At 43.8% G+C, this 7,724-nt stretch overlaps 1 pseudogene; it reads left to right on the top strand.

Annotated features, from left to right (window-relative positions):
• The first annotated feature begins 2,437 nt into the window (after positions 1-2,437).
• Positions 2,438-7,724, top strand: part of LOC119271713 — an 11,702-nt pseudogene continuing 6,415 nt past the window's right edge.

Raw genomic sequence — 7,724 nt, 5'->3', positions numbered from 1 at the left:
CGAGAGAAACTCCTTCTCTAGAAAGGATCCATTCTTAGCAACAAAGATCTTGCCTTCAGATCTGTGATAGAAGGTGTACCCAACAGTTTCTTTTGGGTATCCTATGAAGACGCACTTCTCCGATTTGGGTTCGAGCTTATCAGTTTAAAACTTTTTCACATAAGCATCGCAACCCCAAACTTTAAGAAAATGACAGCTTTGGTTTCTTGCCAAACCATAGTTCATACGGTGTCGTCTCAATAGATTTAGATGGTGCCCTATTTAACGTGAATGCAGCTGTCTCTAATGCATAACCCCCAAAACGATAGTGGTAAATCGGTAAGAGACATCATAGATCGCACCATATCCAATATAGTATGGTTACGATGTTCGGACACACCATTACGCTGTGGTGTTCCATGTGGCATGAGTTGTGAAACTATTCCATATTGTTTTAAATGAAGGCCAAATTCGTAACTCAAATATTCACCTCCACGATCAGATCGTAGAAACTTTATTTTATTGTTACGATGATTTTCCACTTCACTGTAAAATTCTTTGAACTTTTCAAATGTTTCAGACTTATGTTTCATTAAGTAGATATACCCATATCTACTCAAATCATCTGTGGAGGTCAGAAAATAACGATACCCGCCGCGAGCCTCAACACTCATCGGACTGCATACATCAGTATGTATTATTTCCAATAAGTTAGTGGCTCGCTCCATTGTTCCAGAGAACGGAGTTTTAGTCATCTTGCCGATGAGGCATGGTTTGCAAGCATCAAATAATTCATAATCAAGTGATTCCAAAAGTCCATCTGCATGGAGTTTCTTCATGTGCTTTATACCAATATGACCTAAACGGCAGTGCTACAAGTATGTTGCACTATCATTATCAACTTTGCATCTTTTGGCATCAATATTATGAATATGTGTATCACTACGATCGACATTCAACAAACCATTTATATTAAGTGTATGACCATAGAAGGTTTTATTCATGTAAACAGAACAACAATTATTCTTTGACTTAAATGAATAACCATATTGCAATAAACATGATCTAATCACATTCATGCTCAACAGAAACACCAAATAACATTTATTTTAGGTTCAACACTTATCCCGAAGGTAAAAGGAGTGTGTGATGGTGATCTTATCAATCTTGGAATCATTTCCAACACTCATCGTCACCTTGCCCTTAACTAGTCTATATTCATTTTGCAACTCCTGTTTAGAGTTACTAATCTTAGCAACTGAACCGATATCAAATACCTAGGGGTTACTATGGACACTAGTAAAGTACACATCAATAATCCGTATATCAAATATACCTTTGTTCTCTTTGCCATCCTTCTTATCCGCCAAATGTTTGGGGTAGTTTCGCTTCTAGTGACCATTCCCTTTGCAGTAGAAGCACTCAGTTTTAGGCTTAGGTCTAGCTTTGGGCTTCTTCATGTGAGTGACAACTTTCTTGCCATTCTTCTTGAAGTTCATTTTCTTTCCCTCGCCCTTTTATTTGGAAGTAGTGGTCTTGTCAACCATCAACACCTGATATTTTTTCTTGATTTCTTTTTTTGCCGATTTCAGCATCGCGAAGAGCTTGGGAATCGTTTCTGTTATCCCTTGCATATCATAGTTCATCACAAAGTTCTACTAACTTGGTGATAGTGACTAGAAAACTCTGTCAATCACTATCTTATCTGGAAGATTAACTCTCACTTGATTCAAGCGATTGTAGTACTCAGACATTCTGAGCATATGCTCACTAGCTGAGCCATTCTCCTCCATCTTATAGGCAAAGTACTTGTCAGAGGTCTCATACCTCTTGACTTGTGTATGAGTCTGAAATACCAATTTCAACTTTTGGAACATCTTATATGCTCCTTGACGTTCAAAACGTTTTTGAAGTCCTGGTTCTAAGCCGTAAAGCATGGCGCACTAAACTATCAAGTAGTCATCATACCGAGCTTGCCAAATGTTCATAAATCTGCATCTGCTACTGTAATAGGTCTATCACCTAGCGGTGCATCAAAAACATAATTTTTCTGTGCAGCAGTGAGGATAACTCTCAGATCACGGACCTAGTCTGCATCATGCTACTATCATTTTTCAATTTATTTTTCTCTAGGAACATATCAAAAACAAAACAGGAGAGCTATACGCGAGCTATTGATCTACAACATATATCCCTAATAATAAAGCACGGATTAACTTTGTCGGGTTCACCGTCACAATACGCTTCTTCACATGAATTTACGCTTTCAGTTTTTTTTCACCTATATTATTTTCTACATACGAGGTGATACTATTCATCCAAGGTGGTAGTACTATATTATATCAGTTTTTTCCACCTATATTGGTTTTTCCCATACATCTCACGCGTCTCTCAGTTGGACTCCAACTCTCCATCACTCGCCTCCTCTAATTTCTCCCATAAATATTGATTGAATCCCATGGACGTGGAGGTGGTGGCGGACATCTCTGAGGCGTGGATCGGTTGCTGGAACAACAGCGACCGGCTCCATCTACGCGCCCGGCCTAGAAGACGTCATTAAGCTGTGCCGCGGCCACAACCTATTCTTCAACACCGACGTTGGCGAGGTGGATATCGTCTTCTTCTTTGTCAACACTGACACCGAGACCCTCGGCCTCGGCGCCGGCAAGGCCGGTGATCTCGGAGAGCGCTCTGCACACGATCGCTGACGTCTCCCGCTCCGATTGGACCGTGATCGAGAAGTCCACTGTGTCCGTCAATACCTACCGAGGCCATCGAGAAGATCTTTGCCCACAACGGTCGGTGCTTCCAGTACCAAATCCTGTCCAATTTGGCGTTCCTCGCCGAGGACACCGCCGTGCAGGACCTATTCGTGCCCCACCGCATCCTCATCCGCAGCTGCGAGATGCCAGACCACCGTGAAGGTCCTTAACCTTAAGGACATGTACGCGCATTGGGTCCCGTGGACTGCGTCATCACAATCAACCTCTGGTCGGCCGAGTTGTCCAAACTCGCCGCCAACGCCTTCCTCGTGCAGCGCATCTCCTTCGTGGACGCCATCTCTGCAACGTCATCGAGGTGGCCTACTCCATTGGAAAGGACTCGCACATCGGCCGGCGCTGCCTCTCTGCTAGCGTCGGCTTACGGGGCTCGTGCTTCCCGCTGGCCATCGACGTGTGCCGGGGTCTGCTCGAAAACGAGGCCGTAGTCAGCATCTACGACTCACAGGTGACCAAGGAGCAGGTGCGGCGCGACCTCGCCATGGACAAGTTTGACTGGAACCACCCGCGCCACCTGCAGCCGGTGGGCGAGCACGCCGGGCAGCCCGTTGCCGTTACGTCGGATGCGTAGGAGGTCACCCGCGTCACGCACGCCGTCTGCATCCTGACCGAGTGGGAGTTCAGAAGCCTCGGCTACAGGTGTGTGCATGATGTCATGCAGAAGCCGGCTTATGTCTTCGACGGCCGCAACATCGTTGACCTGGAGAAGCTCCAAGACATCGGATTCTGTTGGGGATGAGAGGAGCAACAACTACTTGTTCTTCTCGGTTCCTCTCGCAGCTCACAATGGACACACAAGAACACTAGTATTTGGTGGCCGGCCGCACATACAGCCTCAGCCTTTTCTCTCTTCTGCTCACCCCATTCCAAAGCAAAACAGAATTACAACTTATGTAGCTGACCCACACACGCACAGCTAGACGCACTAACTCCACAACTTGCATGCGCTGCATGCACACGCTGATCCGTCGCCTGCGCCCACGACGCGCTCGATGCGCGCGGCGCGGCCGGGCTCCAACGGATGGCAACGACTCCTGCTAGCTACTGCAGGCAGCTCGTCCATGCTACCGTTGTGGCAAGTTGCAGACCGACTCAACACGCACGCACGCCCCACAAGTTGGATCGCCACACGATCAACATACGCGACACATGCACACACACGCCACGCTACATTTTGCCCTGGCTTCCGCTGCGTCCCGTACGTCCCACGCGCACCAACGCGCTCGACGAGCCCGACTGCATCAGTATGTCCCGCACGTCCCGCGCACACCCGACGAGCCCGACACACCACACGCCGTGGCTTATTCCAACAGATTCATCTTCTACGCCATTGGCAAGCTGCTTGACCAGTGACTCAAGGACATGCCAACCGTTGCCTGTGAGGCGATGCACAAGTGTTGGCCGCGCGTCCGCGATCGTTCTTCTTAATTAATCACAACACAAAGCATTGTTAAATTTTTAAGAGAATTCATATACTTTGTATTATAAAAACAAAAAAAAAATCACGTATATGAGGACTTGATCTGTAGAACTTTTCCGTTTTTCCCCTGAAGCAGACAACAGAATATCCAAAGGAGTACGAAGGAGAGGCCTAAGCAAAAGCAAAGGGCAGCGGACCAACGAGGTAGCATACTTGCACTAATATGTTTCATGCGAGCTTAGTGCTTTCTTATTATAATTATTTAAATTTTATATTTAACAGATATGATTCATGGGAGAGCACCTAATTTTGCTTCGCATTTTCTGCTGGATTAGTTCCAAATTACAAGGATACGAGTGTTCAAAAGATAACTAACTGAAACACTGAACATGTTAGTTTGATGATCTGTGACTAACAGTTATATGCATGTTCTCCTCTCTTCTCAGTTGTGTGAGTTGGATTACTGAATTTTAAAGAATGTATATGTTTTAGGATTTTTGGTGATGTTTGTTCAAGCATAGAACAAATTTAACTAGGCTTGAACTTTTGGTAGAGAATATCCGTATAATGTCCTTGCTCTAGATTAATTACTTTGTTGTCGGAACTTTTTATCAAATGTTTATCCCATGTGTGACACCAAAATATGGAGTCATAATCAGCCCTTTTTTTAGTTTTGGAGATACACTAAATGGACACAGAGAAAAATATGAAAATATATCGTATATGCATGTATTTTTGGCTTTTCATTGCGAGAGTTAGATGGCCTGTAACTGTTAAATGGGATGCTTTTAATTCCAGTTCTCAATTTTTTAAACTTAGATCCCTTGACAAGCTTGCGATTTTGCATATGGTGTGCCACATATCTCATTCAAGACTTACCGTCTTCAGATCATTATAAATCTGGTTTTCTCTCTCAGAGATGCTCGATGTCATAAATAGTTTGTGGGTGATCTTAGTATTCTTGCAGACCTGTGCAATAGTGTAGCAACAATGCTCTAACATATACTAACTAGGTAGCTGCTCTCAAGTTATGCACTTCTTGAGTTAATCGTCGACGATCAATATTGAGCATTCAACATTCTAAGAGCAAGTACCAAAGGATGACGTAGGCGGGCTATAAGCCTTTAAATATTATATTTTGGGTGAGGTGGAGGAGAGAGAAGGGAAGCGGGTTACTGATTAACAATCGACTGCAGCACATGCATGGTACTCCCTCCGTTCCAAAATAAGTGTCTCAACTTTGTATTTGCCATGTGTGTGTGTGTGAGAGAGAAAGAGAGATGGGCCATGTATCAAAAAAATAGTACACATTTACATGTAACTATTGTAATTGCCGGCTATAGGCTTAGCTATAGATGATGTGGCAAGATTTTATAGCCAGCAGCTGGCTATACTATTAACCATGCTCTAATTATCACTTACGCACGTGTATGCATTTTCTGAATTAGTGGTTGACAATCAATGTTGAACAATCAATATAATTGTCTTTATTTGTTGTTGCTTCCTCATCATTGACTTAACCTTGACATTTCTTTTATTCCGAGGTACCAATTTACGATGCCCCAAAAAATATAATCCATATATATAGGATGTAACTTTTATGTTAGGATGAGCCATATAATGTACTCCCTCTGATTCAAAATAAGTGTCTCAATTTTGTATTAACTTTAGTACAAAATCTTACTAAGGTCAAGACATTTATTTTGGGCTGGAGGGAGTACTTCATCCTGATGCCACCAAGTAATCTGCTTTGCCGCTTAAGTCCCTCCTCCTTGCCAATGGCTCCCATCCATGGTGGCTTCCCATACAAGCACTCGACACTACCGCGAAGCTGGTTCTGCATCCCATCGTTATCTGCCGTTGCAACGCATGGACAATTTTCTTAGTAGATATGCAAAAAACTATCAGGACTTAGTTCATTATAAATTAAAGTTCAATTAACCATATTACTTAAGAACTCCCACTTAGATAGATATCCCTCTAGTCATCTAAATGATCATGTGATCCATATCAACTAAACCATGTCCGATCATCATGTGAGATGGAGTAGTTTTCAATGGTGAACATCACTATGTTGATCATGTCTACTATATGATTCACGTTCGACCTTTTGGTCTCAGTGTTCTGATGCCATATCTGCATATGCTAAGCTCGTCAAGTTTAACCGGAGTATTCTGCGTGTGCAAAACTGGCGCACCCGTTGTATGTGAACGTAGAGCTTATCACACCCGATCATCACGTGGTGTCTCGGCATGACGAACTGTAGCAACGATGCATACTCAGGGAGAACACTTATACCTTAAAATTTAGTGAGAGGTCATCTTATAATGCTACCGCCGTACTAAGCAAAATAAGATGCATAAAGGATAAACATCACATGCAATCAAAATAAGTGATATGATATGGCCATCATCATCTTGTGCCTATGATCTCCATCTCCAAAGCACCATCATGATCACCATCGTCACCGGCTTGACACCTTGATCTCCATCGTAGCATCGTTTTCGTCTCGCCAACTATTGCTTTTACGACTATCTCTACCGCTTATTGATAAAATATAGCAATTACATGGCGATTGCATTTCATACAATAAATCGAAAACCATATGGCTCCCACCAGTTGCCGATAACTGTTACAAAACATGATCATCTCAGACAATAATTTATATATCATCACGTCTTAACCATATCACATCACAGCAAACCCCGCAAAAAAAAGTTAGGCGTCCTCTACTTTGTTGTTGCCAGTTTTACGTGGCTGCTACGGGCTTCTAGCAAGAACCCTTCTTACCTACGCATCAAAACCACAATGATTTTTCGTCAAGTGTGTTGTTTTAACCTTCAACAAGGACAGAGCGTGGTCAAACTCGATTCAACTAAAGTTGGAGAAACAGACACCCGCTAGCCACATGTGTGCGAAGCACGTCGGTAGAACCAATCTCATGAAGGCGGTCATGTAATGTCGGTCCGGGCCGCTTCATCCAACAATACCGCTGAATCTAACTAAGACGTTGCTGGTGAGCAGTATGACTATTATCGTCCACAACCCATTGTGTTCTACTCGTGCATATAACATCTAGGCATAAACCTGGCTCTGATGCCACTGTTGAGGAACACAGTATTTCAAAAAATTTACCTACGACCATGCAAGATCTATCTAGGAGATGCATAGCAACGAGCGGGGAGATTGTGTCCACGTACCCTCATAGACCGAAAGCGAAAGCGTTTAGTAGCGTGGTTGATGCAGTCGAACGTCTTCATGATCCAACTGATCCAAGTACCGAACGTACGACACCTCCGTGTTCAGCACACGTTCAGCACGATGACGTTCCTCGAGCTCTTGATCCAGTTGAGAATGAGGGAGTGTTCTGTCAGCATGACGGCGTAGTGACAGTATTGGTGATGAGATTCGCGCAGGGCTTCACCTAAGCACCACGACTATATAATCTGAGGTGTAATCTGTGGAGGGGGGCACCGCACACGGTTAAGAGAAACTCGTGTGTTCTAGGTGCCCCCTCTCCCCACACACACACACACACACATATA

This window comes from Triticum dicoccoides, chromosome 3A (assembly GCF_002162155.2).
Source record: "Triticum dicoccoides isolate Atlit2015 ecotype Zavitan chromosome 3A, WEW_v2.0, whole genome shotgun sequence".
NCBI lineage: Eukaryota > Viridiplantae > Streptophyta > Magnoliopsida > Poales > Poaceae > Triticum > Triticum dicoccoides.
This window is presented reverse-complemented; position numbering and strand designations above follow the sequence as displayed.